Source organism: Triticum urartu, chromosome 7 (assembly GCF_003073215.2).
Source record: "Triticum urartu cultivar G1812 chromosome 7, Tu2.1, whole genome shotgun sequence".
Lineage (NCBI taxonomy): Eukaryota > Viridiplantae > Streptophyta > Magnoliopsida > Poales > Poaceae > Triticum > Triticum urartu.
Window position 1 is genome coordinate 581,795,974 of NC_053028.1, and position 22,058 is coordinate 581,818,031.

The window sequence follows — 22,058 nt, forward strand, 5'->3', positions numbered from 1 at the left end:
GCCGACTGGCGGGGTCCGCGGAAGAAAAGACAAAGAGCCGACTGCCAGCCGCAGTCGGACTCACATCACCATCGAGCGCGACCAAGACGGCCGCCCAAGAGCAGTGGAACAGCGGGACGACTGCCCGCCTGCTGCTCCTCACAAGGAAAGGCGAGTCTCCCCGCCGCCTGTTGACCATCCGACTCTCGGCGACCGCCTTGGCCGCCGAGAGGGAGTCGGAGAAAACGACGCCCGCCACCGGATCGACCGACTTCATCGATCCCTGGTGCTGGAAGAAGAAGACGAGCTGGGCTCGCCGTGTTTCGGTCCCCGCATCCGAGACAAGCCCTTTCCCAGAGGGTTCACGCTCCCAAGAGATACGCCCAAGTACACCGGCTCTGTGAAGCCGGAGGATTGGCTGGTTGACTACTCCACCGCTGTCAACATCGCGAACGGCAACAAGCGTGTTGCCGTAAAATACGTTCCGCTCATGCTCCGGGGCACGGCCCAGACATGGGTGAACAGCTTGAAGCCCCGCAGCATCAACAGCTTGGTCGACTTCACCGATGCCTTCGTCCGCAACTTCACAAGCACGTACAAGCGACCTCCCAAGTCTCGCCAACTTTCCTTGTGCGTGCAAGGCCCCAACGAGTCGACTCGCGACTACCTCACGTGTTGGGCCGAGCTTCGGAACTCCTGCGAGGTCATGCACGAGGTGCAGGCTATCGAGTACTTCACCGTCGGGTGCAGAAAAGGCACCCTCCTCAAGAACAAGCTCCTCTACGACGAGCCAGAAACCCTCAACGAGCTGCTGATCATAGCAGACAAGTATGCCACGGCCGACTCCTCCATGAAGGCGGAGATTCAAGTTAGTGCGACTGGCAAAGTGGCCCCTCAGGCTCCTAGAACTCCGGCTGGAGACGCTAGTCGGCGACAGCAGTAGAGCGACCACAAGCGCAAGGCCCCACAGCCGGCTTCCAGCAGCCGGCAGGTGGCGACAGTCGAAGACCCGCAGCCGGAAGGGCAGCCTCCGCCCAAGCGACAGAAGGGCGGCAAGCCCAACTAGTTGCCGGCTTTCTCATACGAGAAGACTCTGGATGGTCCCTGCAAGTTCCACAGTGGCGCGAAGCCGTCCAACCACACCACCCGGAAATGCCACTGGCTCACCAGGATCGCCAAGGGAGACAGCCTCCTGCCTCCCCCGCCTGCTGGGCAGCCGCCTCCGCCTCCGCCCCAGCAGCCGGCTGTCAGTTCAGTCGGTGCAGTACAGGACGAGTACCCCGAAGAGCACGGAGCCTACGTGGTATTCACCAGTGTGGCTGATGATCGACGCAGCAGGCGGCTGCAGTAGCAAGAGGTGAATGCAGTAGCATCAGAGACACCAGAGTTCATGCACTGGTCCGAGAAGCCTATCAGCTGGAGCAGAGCTGATCACCCAGAAGTGATGCTGAGTCCAGGCTCCTACGCCTTGGTCTTGGATGCCACCTTTGCCACAGATAGACGAGCTGCTCGTTTCTCGCGAGTTCTGATAGACGGAGGCAGCAGCATCAACATCCTGTACAAGGACACCATGGAGAAGTTAGGAATCAAGCAAAGACAGCATCAGAACAGCCGGACTGTATTCCATGGCATACTTCTTGGCCTTTCCTGCTCACCCATCGGCAAGATCCTGATAGATGTCCTCTTCGAAGACAAAGATCACTTGCGCCGAGAGCCAGTTTGGTTTGAAGTGGTGGAACTCGAAAGCCCGTACCATGCATTGCTTGGCCGACCTGCTTTGGCCAAGTTCATGGCGGTTCCCCACTACGCCTACCTCAAGATGAAGATGCCGAGTTCCAAGGTGATTCTGACCATAGCCGGCGACTACAGAAAGTCGTTCGCCTGTGCGGCCGAAAGCAATCGGCTAGCAGAGTCCCTGGTAATCACAGCCGAGAAGCGGCTCCTTGATCGGGTTGTGGCGATGGCCGGCAAGCAGCCGGAGATGTCGCCCAACCCCAAGGAGTCAGAGGCTGAGGGTTCGTTTAAGCCGGCCAAAGAGACAAAGAAGATACCCTTGGACCCGGGGCACCCGGAGAGGTACGATGTCGTAGGTGCAAACCTCGACAACAAATAGGAAGGCGAGCTCGTCGATTTCCTCCGTGAGAATTGGGACATCTTCGCATGGTCCCCCAAAGACATGCCAGGTGTACCAACGGAATTCGCCGAGCACAAGTTACATGTACGATCTGACATCAAGCCAGTCAGGCAGCCCTTGCGCCGCCTGTCAGAAGAAAAGCGAAGAGTTGTTGGAGAAGAGATAGCCCGACTCCTAGCAGCCGGCTTCATTATGGAAGTATTCTTTCCGGAGTGGCTAGCCAACCCAGTCCTGGTGCTGAAGAAGAACAAGCAGTAGCGAATGTGTATCGACTACACTAGCCTCAACAAAGCATGCCCCAAGGACCCGTTCTCTTTGCCAAGGATTGATCAGGTGATAGACTCCACAGCCAGATGCGAGTTGTTGAGCTTCTTAGATGCATATTCAGGATATCACCAGATCAAGTTGAACCCGACTGACAGACTGAAGACCGCCTTCATCACACCATTTGGAGCCTTGTGCTACCTAACCATGACGTTTGGCCTGAGGAATGCCGGTGCCACCTTTCAGCGTTGCATGCAAAAGTGCCTCCTCAAGCAACTCGGTAGAAACGCCCACGTTTAGGTGGACGATGTGGTGGTGAAGACGGAGAAGCATGGAACACTGCTGGAAGACCTCAAGGAGACCTTTGAGAACCTGCGCCGATTTCAGATCAAGCTCAACCCTAAGAAGTGCGTCTTCGGAGTACCAGCCGGCCAGCTCCTTAGCTTCTTGGTCTCTGAACACAGCATAGAGTGCAAACCTGTGGAGATCAAGGCAATTGAGAGGATGGAGGTACCCAGGCGACGGCTGGACGTGCAAAAGTTCACTGGCTGCTTGGCGTCCATCAGCCGATTCATCAGTCGGCTGGGCGAGAAAGCTCTCCCCTTATACCAGCTCATGAAGAAGACCACTTTTTTCGAGTGGAACCACAAGGCGGACGAAGCCTTTCTCCAGTTGAAGAAGATGCTGACTACTCCACTTGTTCTGGCGGCTCCGACTCCTAAGGAGCCCATGCTCCTATACAACGCCGCCACCAGCCGGGTAGTCAGCACAGTCATTGTGGTGGAACGCAAGGAGGAAGGCAAAGCACTACCTGTCCAGAGACCGGTATATTACCTGAGCAAAGTGCTATCGACCTCCAAGCAGAACTACCCCCACTACCAAAAGATGTGCTACGGCGTGCACTTTGCCGCCAAGAAGTTGAAGCCTTACTTTCAAGAGCATCCAATCACCGTGGTCTGCATGGCCCCACTAGCCGAGATCATCGGAAGCCGAGATGCTTCTAGCCGAGTCGCCAAGTGGGCCATAGAGCTAGCTCCCTACACCATCTACTACCAGCCTCGCACCGCCATCAAGTCGCAAGCACTGGCCGACTTCCTCGTAGACTGGGCCGAGACCCAGTACCTGCCGCCAGCGCCCGACTCCACCCATTGGCGGATGCATTTCGACGGCTCCAAGATGCGCACCGGCTTGGGAGCCGGCGTTGTCCTCACCTCTCCCAAAGACAAAAAGCTCAAATATGCGCTGCAAATCCATTTTGCCGCCTCCAACAACGTCGCCGAGTACGAGGCGCTCATTCACGGGCTCTGGCTTGCCAAAGAACTTGGCATTCGCCGGATCCTGTGTTATGGCGACTCCGACTTGGTGGTCCAGTAGTCGTCTGGCGACTGGGACACCAAGGATGCAAACATGGTGAGCTACCGCTTCCTCGTGCAGCAACTCAGTGGATATTTTGAAGGGTGCGAGTTCCTCCATGTGCCAAGAAACGACAACGACCAAGCAGACACCCTGGCACGAATCGGCTCCACCCGTCAAGCAATACCATCCGGCATCGCCCTTCAGCGCCTCCTCAAGCCGTCTGTCAAGCCTTCACCAGAATCAGACTCCATCTTTGTGCCGGCTCCTCCTGAAGAAGTCGGATCTGACTCCAGAGCTCCAGCAAACGACACGAGAATTTTCGCAGATGGCTCCAGAATCGCCACAGTCAAAGCCGGCCCGGGGACTACAGAACCCGGCCTGGGGACTGCGGTGGCCAGCCCAAAGACTCAAGAACTCGGCCCGGTGGCTGCACCAGTCAGCCCGGGGAGTTCATCAGTCCAGCAAGCGGTTGCTGACTCCAGCCCGCCGCCTCCCAGCCCATCCGCCCTCGTCCAAGTCGCAGTTCTGACAGTCGAAGAAATAGCAGCACCCTCATGGGCCCAGCCCATCCTTAAATTCCTGGTGAGCAAAGAGCTATCGACTGATGAGATCTTAGCTCGGCAAGTACAACGATGAGCAGCAGCCTACACCATAATCAACAGAGAGCTGGTCAGGCGCAGCGTCACTGGTGTCTACCAGTGCTGCATAGAGCCAGAGCAAGGCCAGGCAATTCTAAAAGACATCCATCAAGGCGAGTGCGGCCATCATGCGGCTTCAAGAGCACTCGTCGCCAAAGCTTTTCGACACAGTTTCTTCTGGCCGACTGCCTTAGATGAGGCCAAGGAATTGGTCCAAAAATGCAAGGGGTGCCAGAAGTTCTGCTCCAAGACGCATCAACCGGCTTCTGCACTCAAGACTATCCCCATCGCCTGGCCATTTGCAGTTTGGGGCCGGGACCGTTCAAGACGGCGCGTGGTGGCCTAACTCACTTACTTGTCGCGGTGGAGAAGTTCACCAAGTGGATAGAAGCAAAGCCCATCAAGAAGTTGAATAGTCCGACTGCCGTGAGTTTCATCTCCGACATCATAATTCGGTACGGCATACCACACAGCATCATCACTGACAATGGCACAAATTTTGCCAAAGGTGCCTTGGCCTGTTTCTGCGCGACACAGGGAATTCGACTGGACTTAGCGTCTGTTGCCCATCCGCAGTCAACCGGCCAGGTGGAGCGAGCGAACGGCCTCATCCTGTCTGGCATCAAGCCTCGACTGGTCGAACTGCTGGAGCGTTCGGCCGGCTGTTGGCTTGACGAGTTGCCAGCCGTCCTCTGGAGTCTGCGCACGACTCCAAACAAGTCAACCGGCTTCACGCCCTTCTTCCTCGTCTATGGTGCTGAAGCCGTCATCCCAACGGACATAGAGTTTGACTCCCCGTGAGTCACCATGTACACCGAGGAGGAAGCAGAAGAAGCACGTCAAGACGGGGTCGATCTGCTGGAAGAGGGCCGGCTGTTGGCACTCAGCCGGTCCAGCATCTACCAGCAGAGCCTACGCAGATACTACAACAGGAAGGTCAGGCCGAGATCTTTCCAAGGGGGCGACCTTGTGCTCCGACTGATACAGCGAACAGCCGGCCAGCACAAGCTGTCGGCGCCTTGGGAAGGCCCTTTCATCATCAGCAAAGTGCTGGCCAACGACTCCTACTACCTGATCGACTGTCAGAAGCCCCGAGCACGCAAGAGGGACGACTCCGGCAAAGAGACGGAGCGGCCATGGAATGCAAATCTCCTCCGAAGATTTTACAGTTAATGAAGTCACTAGTAGAAAAAGGGTCAAACGTGAAGCACATTAGTGCCGGTTTGAATTTGAGCCGGCACTAATGTATACATTAGTGCCGGTTCCAACGGCTAGCCGGGCCGCTCTCATTAGTACCGGTTCGTGGCGAACCTTTAGCACCGGTTCGTGCCATGAACCGGTACTAATGAGAGTGGTGGCAGGATGTTGTCAGACTGGGGGCCCTCCAGCCCCTTTAGTACCGGTTCTTGACATGAACCGATACTAAAGGTCGTCCTACATAAACCCTTCGTCCACCCGAGCTTGCTTTGTTCTTCCCCTTTCCCCTCTCCTCTCTCTTCTTCCCCTCTTCCTCTCGAGCTCATCACACATTTTGCCCAAAATTTGTCAAGATTTCAAGGCCCCCATCCATTCAAATGATCACAAAGGTTAGCAACTTTGTCCTTTCATCTCTCATTGCTAGATTAGCTCTTGCAATGCTTTATATAGTGATTAATTTGTGAGTTTACTTAGTGCCTTGTCCATGTGCTAGTATTTGATTTATATGCAATTTGATGTCAAAAATAACACTTAGTTTGCATATGTAGGTGTGGTTTACTTAGTGCCTTCTAAATCTCCGTCGTAACCACCGTCGATTGCCCGCACCGTCCCGTCGCCGGCACCACCTTGTGGTGAGCCTCTTGTTCATGAAATTTAATATAAAAATTGATGTTTGTGTGATTTGGATATATAGTTACTCGTATAATTATCTTACCCGTACATTGTTTGTTATACATATAGTGCCATGGTTTTGATATCCGTCCCCGTCGGCCCTCGTCCTTGTTATGATTCAGATGTGGTATATATATATATTCTCTTTTAAAACTAGTTGCATTTCGTGTTTATGAGAAATTATGCCCATCAAGTTGACATAGAATTTTTTTCTAGGAGGTATGTGAACCGGAAATTCCAACCGACCCTATTGTCGAGAGGTTAAATTTAGTTGAAATAGAAAACGAGTACTTGAAAGAAACATTGAAAAGAATTGAGGGGGAGAATATGGAATTGGAGTTGCATGTTGCCGATGTCGTCGATGATCACAAGATCAAGATGGAGAAAATGCGCTTGAAGATTAGAAAGATTAGAAAATATGCCATCGATAGTGAGGCTTGGTATCATTATGCTATTGGATCAATTGTTACCTTAGTTGCGATCTTGATCGCATTTGTTGTTGCATTTAAATGCTTTAGCTAGAGAGTTATTTGTTTGTTGCATTTAAGTGTTGTATGAACTTTATGTATGAACTTGTATTAATTTGGTGTTTTTGGTGTTGTGTATTGAAGATGAGCCGACAATGGATGTACGATGACCGATGCTTTCCCGAGTTCATTAATGGCGTGCAAACTTTTCTGCTTGCGGCTGAGGCAAACAAGCGGGCGGATGGTTTTATGCCTGGTCCATGTGTTGTCTGTAAGAATGGTCAAAATTACTCTAAGTCAAGAACCATTCACTTCCACTTGTTTAAGTCCGGTTTCGTGCCCCACTATAATTTTTGGACCAAGCACGGAGAAAGAGGGGTTATGATGGAAGACAATGAAGAAGAAGAGGGCAACGACAGCTATCCTGGCCATGGGTTCCCTGAATACGATGATACAACAATGGGGGAAGAAGCTGAGCCGGTAATGCGGGAAGAAGCTGAGCCGGCAATGCAGGAAGAAGCTGAAGAAGAGGCATCAGATGAGCCCATTGATGATCTAGGTCGGGCCATTGCTGATGCAAAGAGAAACTGCGCAGGTGATTTGGAGAAGAAGAAGTTGCAGCGCATGTTAGAGGATCACAAAAAATTGTTGTACCCGAATTGCGTAGGTGACAAGAAAAAGCTGGGCACCACACTGGAATTGCTGCAATGGAAGGCAGAGAATGGTGTATCTGACAAAGCGGCACATAGTTCTTTCTGGGAAGAGAAACATCGTGGGAGTGGATGACAAGACAGACAAGTCAGAAGATTATGAAAAGTTTGATGAAATTGCTCCATTCACAGTGAATATTGACCCGAGCATCCCGTTAAATGATGAAGATTTTCCATGGTTACGGTGCAAAGGGACACACGCGAAGAAAAAGTTTCACACCAAAAGATCTGGGATGTGATTGGCTTCACTAGCTATCATCACTTTCTTCTGTGTTTCACACCCAGAAGGGAATCTCTGTAATAGTTAGGGTAGTTAATTATGTGTTTTGGCATTTGAAACGCGAAGAAATTTTATGTGCAAACAAATTCTTTCATGCCTTTACTGATTTTTAAAGTTAAGTTATTCACAAACTAGTGATTCACACTAATTTCAAATAATTCAAAATTTAAATTATTCAAATTTGAAAACTACGGGCACTAACAGAAAGTTTGTAATTTTTTGTACCTAAAGCAAAAACATTCACAAAAAACTCTAAATGCACAAAAAAACAACTCAAAAATAAATAAAGCAAAAAAAATAAAAAAAGCCCGCCTACTACGCTAGAGCGGCCTGCATACGACTAGAAACCCAACCCGTTGTTGGGCCAGGATGCAGGCCCGCAAAGGCCCAGTAGGCCCACGGGGCAGCACAGCACGGGTAGGCCCAGAAGGCCTGCATTTGAGAGGAGCTCGAAGGAGCAGCCGCGGCTGGGTTTATAAACCAGTGCGGCTGCCCTTCGCTAGGCGAGGTGGGACTAAACTTTGCGCCCCTCGCCTGGCAGCGCACCCCCCTTTAGTACCGGTTCGTGGCACCAACCGGTACTAAAGGGGGGGCCTTTAGTATCGGTTGGAGCCACCAACCGGTACTAAAGGGGTCGCTTCCCGCCACTTGGCCTGGCTAAAACAGGCCTTTAGTACCGGTTGGTGGCTCCAACCGGTACTAAAGGTGTCCCCTATATAAGCAACACTTCGAAAAATTTCAGTTTCTCATCTCCCACTTCTCTCTGCTGCCGCCCCGTCCCGCGCCGTCGCCGCCCCTGTCGCGCCGTCCCCGTCGACTCCGCGACGCCCCCGTCCTCGTCGCGTCGTCCCCGTCGACTCCGCGGCGTCCCCGTTGCCGGCCTGTCACGGTCGCCACACCGGCCCGTCGCCGTCCCCTCGCTTCCTCGTCGACCTCGCCGGCCTTGCCGTCGCCGTTGCCTCGACCTTGCCCGCGCGCGCTGTGAGCCCCTCCCCCGGCCCCTCTCCTCCCTCCAATCGATCAAAGCTAGCCACACCGCGCGCCGGCGCCGACCGTAGCGCACACACGCGCGCGCGCACACACACTACATGCACACACACACACTACACACACACTACACGCGCACACACACACATTTTTTCTGTTTTTAGCTTTTAGTTTTTTCTGTTTTTCTGTTTTTCATACAAAGTTTTAGATGAATTAATTAATTAGATTAGATTAATGTCAAATAGTATATAGAAATGTTAGTTATAATATATATAATGTCAAATGTTATACAAATGTTAGTTATATAGAAATGTTAGAAATTTTGGAAATGTTAGTTTTAGCTAGCTAGATGAATTAGATAAATGAAATCACAATCCATATTATTTAAAAAATGTTTCATTACTTTTGCGGCATATAGTATTTGTTGTCGACGATGCCCGGCCCGCATCCTCGCCGTTGACACGTCCGCGACGACGTCCGGCTGACCCATGTCCGGGACTGGGCTCCGCCGGGCTGGCACTGGGAGGTGCTGCCTGGAGGGGCGTGCCGCTTGATGAGGAACCCGGCCCCGGGTCCCGTCGTCGACCCTGATCTCGTTTGGTGGCGTTCGCGTGGGCCAGTTTCGGTGCGGTATATATTTATAGAAGCAGGCATATGGTGATAATCACATGTTTTAAATGAGTTGAAGATATATTAACGAATCGATCTTTCTTCTTTCAGCCATCCGGATCGAGCAAATCTTCAGGCAAAAGGACGAAACGAGGCCCGAACAAAAAGTTGAAGGAGGGCGTAAAGTACAATATCGAGGCAATCAGACCTAATGGCGAACCATTAGCGCCTAAGAAGATTGCGGACAAGTTCGTTCGTCAGTGCAGAGTTCTTGTGAAGGACCAACTCCCGATCTCCCTTCAAGAATGGAGAGTGCCAGCAAAGCCACGTCCAAATGTTACTTTTGTCGACAACAGACAAAAAAAACTGCTTTGGGATACTCTCATGGAACATTTCACCCTACCAGATCATTTCACAGATGCAGATGTGGAGAAAGTCAAGGATGCCGCTCTTAGGAAGATGGCGGTTTTATTCAAGAACCACAAGAATCGTGTATGGGACAAGTACATCAAGGATGGAAGGAAGACTCCAGTATTTGAGGGAACACTAGAGAATCAAAGTGCTCATTGGGACGATTTCGTGAAATTCAAGGATTCAGAATTAGCTAAGGAACGGTCGAGAATAAACAAGAAGAATGCCGATAAAAAGGATAAGTTCCATAAGCTGGGGCCAGGTGGCTACGCGGTGGCAATGCCTAAGTGGGATAAGTCTGAGAAAGAGATGGAGGATGCAGGTGTCACTCCGGTTACTAGGAGCTGGCCCCCCAGGTGCAGGAGTTGGTTCTATGCGCATGGGGGGAGTTGGACCCGAAGACAGGCGAAGTTTCGTTGAAGGCATGTCTGAACGGAGCCGACGATCCGCTAATTATTGCAATAGAAGAGGCTCGTACAGGGGTGTTCCAGCCCAACAGAGAGAACGACGAGCTTACGTGTGCCCTGGGAAATCCTGAACACCTAGGAAGAACACGAGGCAAGGGCGCTATTCCATGGTATGAGGGGTTTTCGGACTGGAACGCCGACTACAGAACCCGTGCGAGAAGGAAGATTGCGGAGGAGAAGTAGAGGAAGATGGCGGAGGAGAAGAGGAGGCTGGACTATGAACGCCTTCAAGGCCTAGAATCAGCGCACGCGGACTTGGCAGTCAAATTCCAGCGGCAGCAGGAGCAGATCGACTCACTTAGCCAGCAAAGGGGGTCTCAGCAGCTGCAGCAGCTAGCGGATGATCGAGCATTCGATACCACCGCCCCATCCATGCCGAGAAGCAGCGTGGATTCCGCCCCGTTTGACGCAATGCTGGATAGATACCCCGTGGATGACATCACGTGCTAGAGTTCTTGAAGCGCCTCAAATACAATGAAGATATACTACTTCCTTACAACTTCCAGTGAGTCACACTGTCTTGTACTACAAATTCTCTGTTTTTGCCTACTAGCTAGCTACATGTTTTTGCTTACATATGCCCGCTTAATTAAGACATGCAAACGTGTGTCCTTGCAGATTTCACTAGATCTTGTGTATCATTAAAGTTGACGCCGGAACAGTTGAAATACTGGACTCACTACTCAAAAAAAAGCTGACTACAACATCTTGCATGGGATAGTCAACAGGTAATTTCAATCATTATTAAACTATATATCTCGGCCTATTTAGTTTTTCATTTCCTGTTATGAACTATTTAATAACCCCTTTATTCATTTTCTTTGTCGGCGGGCAGGGCTTGGGCAAGGTTCACCAGCGTCACTCCAGGCGAATGGAAAAAAAATGCTGAAATGGTTTCGACCCAAGGTAAGTAATTAAGTAGTACTTGCTAGCTAGCTCTAGCTAGCTGCCATCTCTTTAATTATCATGCTTGATTAATTATTATCTGATCAAATTCCATTCTCGTAAAGGCCCTTCAGCAGGTGCAGGGGACTGATCTATGTGCATTCTGCGTTTGCGAGAACATTCGCGTGATGGCGTCCGGAAGGAGCAGATCTCAAAGACAGGAATGGGTACGCTTGTTAGAACACTATTCACAATTTTTACACCATTATCGATATCTAGTCACACAACTAATACACATGCATATTGATCTCCTTCTTCACAGTTCACAGAGGTGTGGTACAAGCTCCTAGAAACGGAGCGTGTAGAAGCACTTCAATAGGAAATAGCGGGATTTTTGCTCGACCAGGTCATAAATCCGAAGGGAGAATACTATTACCCGCTACCGCCCCCATCGACCAGGTCATGAACCACTTCCAATTGTCATCGTGCTCCCAAGGCACCAATTAGGCTAATGCCACTGGCTCCGAAGGCAACATGCATATGTAGGAGAAATTGTATATAGCTATACATGTGTGTATGTGTGAATTAATATGGTGGTTTGTGATACATTGATGATATATATATATGATTGGTTGTACTAGAAATTCTATTTATATATATATATATTCATAACGTGTACAATGTGTAGTATCGTAAAATACCAGCAAACGAAAAAGAATTAAAAAGGAAAACACAAAATTAAATGAAAAAGAAATCATAAAACCAAAAAACCCCCAAACATTTTAGTATCGGTTGGTGTTACCAACCAGTACTAAAGGGCTCCCGGCCCCCGGAGCTGGCTCGTGCCACGTGGTTGCCCTTTAGCACCGGTTCATGCTGAACCAGTACTAAAGGGGGGGGCCTTTAGTGACCACACTTTAGTGCCGGTTATGGAACCGGCACTAAAGGGCCTTACGAACCGGTGCTATTGCCCGGTTCTGCACTAGTGAGTATGTACCGTGCTACCTTTTGTATTAAAAGTACCAAGACTTCGGGCCCCCCGAGAAGAGCTCGGGGACTGCCCTCTTTTATCTATATGGTAAGAATTATGACTTCGAGTATGTTACTCCTTTTTATGCCGCTTGGCACCGGGTTTGACTAGTCGGCCCGGGGACTTGCCGCCTTGCGCTATGAAATGCTTCCTGCAGCCGGACAAGTAGTGTGTGGCGCCTAAGCCGTCTCCTGTCAGAAGCCGCAGCTCGCAAAGCGACTGTCTGGTGGGCAGGAGTAAGGAAGAATGGGCATCCACATGAAAAATGGCTAAGGACTCAAAGCATAAACATAGCTTAAAGCCGGCTTCCATCCTTTTTTCGCAAACCGACTCTTGAGCAGTCGGCTTGCCGCCTTCTATTCGACTTGCTAAACAACTCTAAAACGGTTAAGTACTTGACTGCCCAAAGTAGCCAAGCATTTGATCTAGCAGCAGTCCGCAGAGCGGCTGTCCGACTGGCAAAGACGACAACTGAGGGAAGGCGGCAAAGGAAAAAGCCAAATGAGCAATGAGCAAGAAAAGATTGAAGTTGGATAAATATTTACATAACAAAGGCCCTTGGCCGAATCTTCAAGCATAAGTTCAAAATACACCCCGCGGGTGGAATTGTGCGAATTAACAAGTTCTTCAAAGACTACTAAAGCAGATAAAATAAAGATAAGGCGGCAGCCTAGGAAGCGGCAGACGGGTTCGGAGGGTCGGAGGAGACGGCAGTGTCATGCGTTGGGGTGGCCGGCTGGGCAGTCTCGGCTTGATCACCTCCGGCGGGAGCCGGCTCGGTCGTGCGCGGCTCATTGCTGGAGGCGCGGTCGAGCTGAGGCTGGCCGTCCGCTCCGTCTTCCGGTGCCTCCATCTCGCCTCCGTCCTCTGCCTCGCCTTCCTCCTCGACGCTGGAGCCGATCACCTCCGCCGAGTCCTCGCCGTAGTCTGGGTTCATCCCAAACCACTCCGGCGGTGCCTCCTCGCCGTCTTCAGCCCGCTCGGGGACAAAGATGCTGGTGTCAGTGTACTCGGCGATCGCCGCCGCGCGCTTGACGAGGGCGTCTTCCGCGGCTGCCAGCTCCGGCTGGGCCTCTGATCGGAGTGTGGCCAGCCAGTCTAGGTCCAGCCCCGGATACCACGCCTCGACGAATTCCAAGGCTCGGCGCGCTCCAGCCCGGGCCGAGGAACCCTTCCAGGCCTCAAGACGGCCAGCCGCGACCTCCAGCCAGTCGGCAGTCCGACTGGGGGTGCGCGGAGCCTGCATGTCTGGCCATAGGGCAGCGATTGCCTGGGCACCGACACGTTGAAGCCGGCGCAGCATTCGGTGGGCCGGCCGCAGACGAGCCTCAATGCTCAGAATCTGCTCGTCAAGGGTCCGGGGGGCGTCGGTGGCGACCTCCGCACCATCTGCCCTCCGCCCCTCGTGAGTGGCCAGGGAAGAAGTCTGCCAAGACAAAAGAATGAAGAACAAGTCAAAAAAAACCAGGAGTCCGCTCGACCTATAGTCGGCAACTCAAAGAAGAAAAGTAAAGAAGCTCACCGTCGACGAGGTCCTCGATCTCGTGGAAGCCGGAGGCCAGCATTGCCTCCTTGTCAGTCCAGGAGGAGTGCTCGCTCACGAACTCGGCCAGGAGGGCGGTCTCCTTTTCTTCCGCCTCCTTCTGCGTCTTCTTAAGCAGCTCCTTCTGCTCTGCCAATTGTGCGGCCAGCAACTCGCGCTCTGCGGCGAGCTTGCTGCTCTCCTCCCCCTTGGCGGGCAACGCAGTGTTGGCTTCGCCCAGCTGCTGCTGAAGACTGACGTTGGCCTCTAAAGAGAAAGAAGAAAGAAGGCGTTAAGTCATCAACAAAGAAGGTCGCCGGGGAGATCCGGCCCGACTGCTCAGCAGTCGGCCCGAATCTCGGGGACTACAGCCCGCGGGTGCGCCAGCGCGCCCCCGCAGAGAAGAAAAAGGACTCACTCCGGCTCTCCGACAAGTCGGCGGTCCGCTTGCCCAGCTCTTCGACGTTGCGGTTGAAGGCGGTGACGCGGAGGTTGTGATAGTCCTGTGACAAGTATTTCAGACAAAAGTTAGTACTTGGAACTCGCCAATTGGAGTTCCGAGCCACCTGCTTAGCAGCCGGCCCGAAACTCGGGGACTACACCCAGTGGGTGCGCTGGCGCGCCCCCACAGAGAGGAACAAGAAAACAAAGACAAAGGAGAAAGCGTACCCGGACGGCAGCCCGCGACGCCAGGTGCACCTTGGTGCAGTTCTGGATAGTGTCGCCCTCAGCTCGCAGCTTTGTCTGGACATCCAGAAGCGCCTAGTTCAGTGGGCCTGTGCCGCCTCCTCGCACCCACCCAATGGGCGCGGCGCTCGTCGCTTCGGCGTCTGGGATCGTCGAGCTGGCGGTGCCGATCTCCAAGGGGCGTGGCGCTGAAGTCGCCTTCTCAAGACGGTGGCGCGTTGGCGAGCCGACTTGAAGGAGTAGCTTCGCCACAGCCTCGTCTTCAGTTGGCGGCACCGGCGGGTCCGCCGGCTGTTTGCCTTGCGCGCTCCCAGAGGGTGGCGAAGGCAGCGGTGGCGGCACGACCGCGTCTGCCATGGAGGCGTCGCCGCCGCCCCTCTCCATGATCGGGAACTCGCCACCGGCTTCCCCTGACTGTCCCGTGAACTCCGGAGGCGGCGGCGCAGAGTTCAGAGGTGTGACGAACACCGCCGATCGACGGTGCGCGACTTCCTCAGCCTGCCGCCTTGCCGCAACGGCGGCCTCGACCTCCTCCAGCATTTTCTGGGCAGAGGCCTCCGCCTTCTCGGCCTCCGCTTTCTCCAGGCGGGCAGCCTCTTCCTCCTCGCGCTTCTCCTGCGCGTTCCGCTATGTCGCCTCCCAGAGGTCGGCGGCGGGGTCAATTCGCCGAGTGGTGGCAGACGTCTCCGCCGACCCCATGACGGAGGCGGCGGCAACCCTCTCAAGAGTGAGGGGAGCCCTGAAGCGTGGGAAGCATGTAAAAGACTCAGACAAGATCAACAAAGAGAAAATAAAGACGAAGGGCGGAGGCACTCACGCAGAGACCAGTGGCGGCTTCTTCACTTCCTTGCGGAAGCGGTTGGCTTTCGCGGCCGCCTCTTCCCGCTTGGTCGCAGCGGCCGCTCCCTTGAATTTCCTCGACCGGCCGCCAAGCATACTTGGCCCGACCCGGCGCTTCTTTGCGCCGCCTTGAGCATCCAAGACGGCGGAGGAGCTCGCGCCTGGCTGGCCAACCTTTGGCTGATGGCGTGGGGCGACTTCTCCCTCGGCGTCATCATCAGGCCAGTCGGCGAAGGTGGCCGAGAGCCTGGAGCTGCCTGCCTCTCCTCCTCCTCCCTCGGCATCGGCCTCCAAGGCCGCCGCCCCCAAGTCAGGGTCGTAGACGTCACTTTCCGCACGATCGGGGACAAATTGATGGGCTGGCTCCGTGGTGCCGGCCGACGGCGGCATGATGGGGTTCTGATTCAAAAACTAAATGATCAGACTGGACAAGTCGGATTCAGCAACAAAAGAGAGAAGAAGAAGAAGAGAGACGACTTACCACAGGCGGGGGGTTGGCGCGTGAGTACGGCTCCTTGCCGAACCGCCAATCTGCCGTGAGACCGCAGTTCGCGATGTAGTTCACCGTGTCCGCTACCTCTGTGTGAGGCGTGTCCTTGGAGCACATCCGACTCGGGTCCCAATGACCGCTCATCTGGCAGATCAGGTGAGGTCGGCCTTGGAGTGGGAGTACTCGGCGCGCCATGACGGCGGCCAGCAAGTCGGCCCCGGTCAAGCCCTCGGACTGCGTCAGCAGTCGGAGTCGCGCGATGGCGGCGGCACCAGCAGGAGACAGCGTCCTGGCTTGGTGTGACCAGCTGGGGAGCCTTCCAGCCGGCGCGCTGGCTTCGTAAGCCGGCAGGTTGACCCAGTCGCCTTGTGGGACGACGTTCTTCACATAAAAGTAGGACCGCTGCCACATCTTTGCTGACTTAATCAGCGTGATGATGGGAAACGGATTGTCGGCCCCTGATCTCCGCATCGTGATAAACGCACTGCACTGGGCCGACACGCCAGCGATGTGTGTGCCAAGCTTGGACTGGAAGAACTCCCCCCAGAGCTCGATGGTGGGGAGAATGTCGAGGAAGCCTTCGCATAGGGTGGCGAAGGCAGACAGCAGCGCCCCCGTGTTCGGAGAAATGTGGTGCGGCTGGAGCCCGTGGAACTCTAAGAAGGAGCGCAAGAAGCCGCTCGCCGGCAGCCCCAGGCCGCGCATAAGGTGCGAGCGGAATATGACCCGCTCTGTTGGGGAACGTACTAATTTCAAAAATTTCCTACGCACACGACGCAAGATCATGGTGATGCATAGCAACGAGAGGGGAGAGTGTGATCTACGTACCCTTGTAGACCGACAGCGGAAGCGTTAGCACAACGCGGTTGATGTAGTCGTACGTCTTCACGATCCGACCGATCCAAGCACCGAAACTACGGCACCTCCGAGTTCTAGCACACGTTCAGCTCGATGACGATCCCCGGACTCCGATCCAGCAAAGTGTCGGGGAAGAGTTCCGCCAGCACGACGGAGTGGTGACGATCTTGATGTTCTATCGTCGCAGGGCTTCGCCTAAGCACCGCTACAATATTATCGAGGATTATGGTGGCAGGGGGCGCCGCACACGGCTAAGAGAACGATCATGAAGATCAACTTGTGTGTCTAGGGTGCCCCTTGCCTCAGTATATAAAGGATGGAGGAGGAGGAGGCCGGCCAAGGCAATTGGTGCGGCCAGGATGTGGAGTCCTACTAGGACTCCAAGTCCTAGTAGGAGTCCACCAAGAGGGGAGGAAGGTTGAAGTAAGTAGAGGAGAAGGAAAGGTGGCCGGCCCCATTTCCCTAGTCCAATTCGGACCAGAGGGGAGGGGTGGCACAGCAGCCCCTTGGCCCTTTCCCCTCTTCCCACTAAAGCCCATCAAGGCCCATTGCTTCTCCCGTAACTACCCGGTACTCCGAAAAATACCCGAATCACTCGGAACCTTTCCGATGTCCGAATATAGTCGTCCAATATATCGATCTTTACGTCTCTACCATTTCGAGGCTCCTCGTCATGTCCCCGATCTCATCCGGGACTCCGAACTCCTTCGGTACATCAAAACTCATAAACTCATAATATAACTATCATCGAAACCTTAAGCATGCGGACCCTACGGGTTCGAGAACAATGTAGACATGACCGAGACACGTCTCTGGTCAATAACCAATAGCGGGACCTGGATGCCCATATTGGCTCCTACATATTCTACGAAGATCTTTATCGGTCAGACCACATAACAACATACGTTGTTCCCTTTGTCATCGGTATGTTACTTGCCCAAAATTTGATCGTCGGTATCTCAATACCTAGTTCAATCTCGTTACCGGCAAGTCTCTTTACTCGTTCTGTAATACATCATCTCACAACTAACTCATTAGTTGCAATGCTTGCAAGGCTTATGTGATGTGCATTACCGAGAGGGCCCAGAGATACCTCTCCGACGATCGGAGTGACAAATCCTAATCTCAAAATACGTCAACCCAACATGTACCTTTGGAGACACCTGTAGAGCACCTTTATAATCACCCAGTTACGTTGTGACATTTGGTAGCACACAAAGTGTTCCTCCGGCACACGGGAGTTACATAATCTCATAGTCATAGGAACATGTATAAGTCATGAAGAAAGCAATAGCAACATACTAAACGATCGGGTGCTAAGCTAATGGAATGGGTCATGTCAATCAGATCATTCAACTAATGATGTGATCCCGTTAATCAAATAACAACTCTTTGTCCATGGTTAGGAAACATAACCATCTTTGATTAACGAGCTAGTCAAGTAGAGGCATACTAGTGACACTCTGTTTGTCTATGTATTCACACATGTATTATGTTTCCGGTTAATACAATTCTAGCATGAATAATAAACATTTATCATGATATAAGGAAATAAATAATAACTTTATTATTGCCTCTAGGGCATATTTCCTTCACGCTCGCCCTCCTCCGGCGCCGGCAATACTTCCCCCTCCGGCGCGAGGCGGACCCGCACTAAGCCCCTGCCGGGCAGCCGCCGCGTCTTGCGGAGGACCTCAATGTCGTTGTCGTCGACCTCGGAGCCGTCGCACACTCCGGAGCGCACAGCGGGAGGCGTGGTGGCGGAGGAAGAGCTCATCACTGCGGGCGCGGTGTGGTTCGGGGCAACGGCGGCAAGAGGAAGAAGAATCAAGAAGGAGCGAAAGTTAGAAGGAAGGATGGGCGCGCGTGCTTCGCCGCCCCCTCCCCCCGCCTACTTATAGGCTCATGGGCTGAGAAGCCGATGAGGCGATCGTGGGATTTACTGCGCCCAGGACCCCACGACCCCCACAAATTATCGCACGAAGTTACTGCGTGCAGTTACTACTCAGGAGCCCCAACGGTCCGCACGGCCACAACGGATCCGTTCGCGCGCCAAGGTGCGGTAGTGGTGGGCCCCGCTTGTAGGCCTATCCCGTCGCGCGCGTGGGTGGGCAGGCTGGCCCAGCCACGTGGCGCCGCGTGACGGGCTCGCAACGGGCGGTGACCTGGAAGCTTATCAAGCACGCTGCCTGGATCCCGCAGTGACATTTAAACTTTTCGAGGGCAAGACGGCCAGAGCAAGCTCGGCTCTAGATAGTCGGCTTGAAAGAAGACGGCGAGAAAGGCCCAGATTCAACCGCCGGAAGGAAGAAACTGTTGAGGCTCCCCGACATATCACCCTCGGTGCCTCACCAGCTTCGGGGACTACTATCGGAGTAATGGGCCACGGGTAGGCTAACCCGAGCCCCTGAACCTTTCAAAACATCAAGGCAGGCTGCGCCCCTCAAGACCCCAGGACGAAGAGCTGCCTTCTGGGAGTCGGATGCAAGGCAGCCGACTGCCCACTCACGGCCGAGTCCCGGGGACGACTTCAGGATGAGAAGACTCCTAGCTGGCGACTTCTAGAGAAGCCGGCCATGGGGAGTCAGCCCATGACGCCAACAAACCCCATGCCCTCATAAAGAGGGACGGGACGGGGAGTGGCCATAGTAAGGTCTGCTCCCACCCCTTTCCAAGGGAAGGCGTGGCCACAGTGTGCCGTACCCACGGAGATCTCCGCCCGGTGCAGCACTGTTGCCATGCCGGCCCTATCTTCAGCCCCGGTGAGCGGAGTCCTGTACCCACGACGGCCTGCCGGTACGACTCAGGGACGACGGGTCCCACCAGTCAGCGGGAATACAGAAGACGGCGAGAGCGTCACTAGTCAAACCAGATGGGAGTCGGCCTCCAAGAGTCGGCCAGCCCCTCCCACGGGCCCCACGCACCATTAACCAGACGCGATGGGGAGTGGCAACAGTGATCGCCCGCTAGACGACGGGGCTGTTGCCATGACCCCATGACCAAGCCCGCGTCATTAGAAGCACGGCTACAGTAATCCGCAGCTGGCAAGACCCGCCCGCTGCAGACGCGGCCTGTCGGCTCCGTACTTGGCCAGCCGGCGGGGCCCACCAGTCGGCGGGCCTCGGCAGTCGGCGGAGAAGACGGCGGCCAGAGAGACAGACGGCTGGGACCCGTGCCTAGCCGGATTACCGTTGTACTCCTGGGGGGTAGGCCTATATAAGCCCCCCAGGGCACCCATGCAAAGGGTTCGAATCCATTAGCACTAGACCAGACCATAGAGGAGGGGGAGAGCTAGCCCTGCCTTCTCCCACCTCCGGAAAACAGCTCAAGGAGCAACCTTGTACACTCTTTGCCATAGTGATCATTCGGAGACCCCGCAGAGCAGCAGTAGGGGTGTTATCTCCACGGAGAGCCCTGAAGCTGGGTAAGATTCGCCGGCATGCATCCCTTCGCCTTATCCTGTTTCCAGGCACCGGCGACGTTCTACTCGCTCCCACCATGATAAGCCATCCTTTGGCATATGTCGCACCCAACCCCCGACAGTCGGCCTGCCCTCGTTCCTCCAAACAACCTAGCAGAGATGTTTATGCATCTTGTGAACCTAAAAAGGATGGGAAAGAAAAGAAAGACGCATACTCGACCTCATACGCTAGGGATTAGTCGCCGGTAAGCACTATCAACCCTGACCGAGGGAGAGACTCAATCTAGCATGCATGCTAAAACTTAGGGCGCCAGCGCTTCATTTATTTATGCTCAAGGTCTGCGCCTGGCTTTGTACAAAGGGCTACATGCCTTATCGGCAAGGCTTGTACAAAAGGGTGGCTTGCCGGGAGGCCCGGCAACCGCGCCTTATGGGTAAAACTTGCGAAGTTGTTCGATGTTCCAGGACTTGCTCACTGGGATACCATCTTCGGTCTCCAGGCGGACTGCACCGGGCCTGGTGACTCGTATTACCCGATAAGGGCCTTCCCACTTTGGCGTCAACTTGTTGGAATTCTTAGCCGACTGAACGCGCCGAGGAACAAGGTCGCCTTCCTCAAAGCTTCGGGCATGAACCTTGCGGCTATGATAGCGGCACAAGACTTGCTGGTAGCGCGCTGCTCACACAGCCGCCCAAAGATGATCTTCCTCGAGGAGCGTTGCGTCATCTTGACGCAATTGCTCTTGCTCAAGCTCATCATAAGCGAGCACTCGGGGTGACCCGTATGTGAGTTCTATGGGGAGAACTGCTTCTGCCCCGTAAACGAGGGAGAAGGGTGTCTGGCCGGTGGCTTGATTTGGTGTCATTCTGATTGACCAAAGAACCACCGACAATTCATCAATCCAGCGTATTCCGCACGTGTGCAGCCTGTCAAAAGTCTTCATCCGGAGGCCTCGCAACACTTCTGCATTGGCCCTCTCAGCTTCGCCGTTGCTCCGTGGATGTGCAACAGAGGCAAAACAGACCTTGCTGTCGAGGTCCTAGATGTATTACATGAAGGTGCGGCTTGTGAAATGCGTACCGTTGTCAGGGATGACTCTGTTTGGTACGCCAAAACGGCAGACTAGCCCCTTGAAGAACTTGACGGCTGATTGTGCTGTCACCTTTCTCACTGCCTCCACCTCCGGCCACTCTGTGAACTTGTCAATTGCGACGTAGAAGTTCTCAAAGCCCCTGACGGCACGGGGAAAGGGGCCCAGTATGTCGAGCCCCCAGACCGAAATTGGCCAGGAAAGAGGGATTGTTTGAAGAGCTTGAGCTGGCTGATGAAGCTTCTTTGAATGGAACTAGCATGCTTCACACTTGGTTACTAGTGCAGTCGCATCCTGGAGGGCCGTGGGCCAAAAGAAACCTTGTCGGAACGCTTTGACGGCAAGGGCTCTCGACCCTATGTGGGAGCCACATATGCCTCCGTGTATCTCCACCAACAGCTCCAGTCCTTCCTCCCGGGGAATGCACCTCAATTTCACACCATTCGGCCTTTTCCTATACAGAACATCATTGATGAACTGATACATGGTAGACTGATGGGCTACTTTTTCTGCTTCTTCCTGCTCCTCAGGAAGCTCCCCTATTTGGAGGAATCGAATGGTATGTTGTGCCCACACCAGAGCCTGAGGCTCGACGGTAAGGACTAAAGGCATCTCTTCCACCATGGGAGCGGCTGTCTCTATGGCTAGGGCTTGATGCCCTGCCGGAGCCAGTCGCCCCACGGCAGGCTCAATCTCCCCGGAAACATCCTTGCCGGGGGCTCCGGTGAGCTCGGCGGGAAAGTACTTTCCGGGACCTGCTTACCGTCGCTTGTACTGCTCTGTTGATGGTTGAACAGATGGTTGAGTTAATCAAAGCACAAAGATACCTGGTTCCACAGGTAGCTTGACGGCAGCGCGTTTCGACAAGTAGTCGGCGATGTCGTTCTCCGCTCGGGGAATGTGCTCTGCTCGTATACCGTCAAAACGCTCTTCCAACTTCCTCACTTCATCTACGTAGGCTTCCATCAGCGGACTCTGATAATCTTTTTTGACTTGCTTCACGACAAGCTATGAATCACCCCTGACGATGAGTTTCTTGATTCTGAGGTCTGCCGTGATCCTG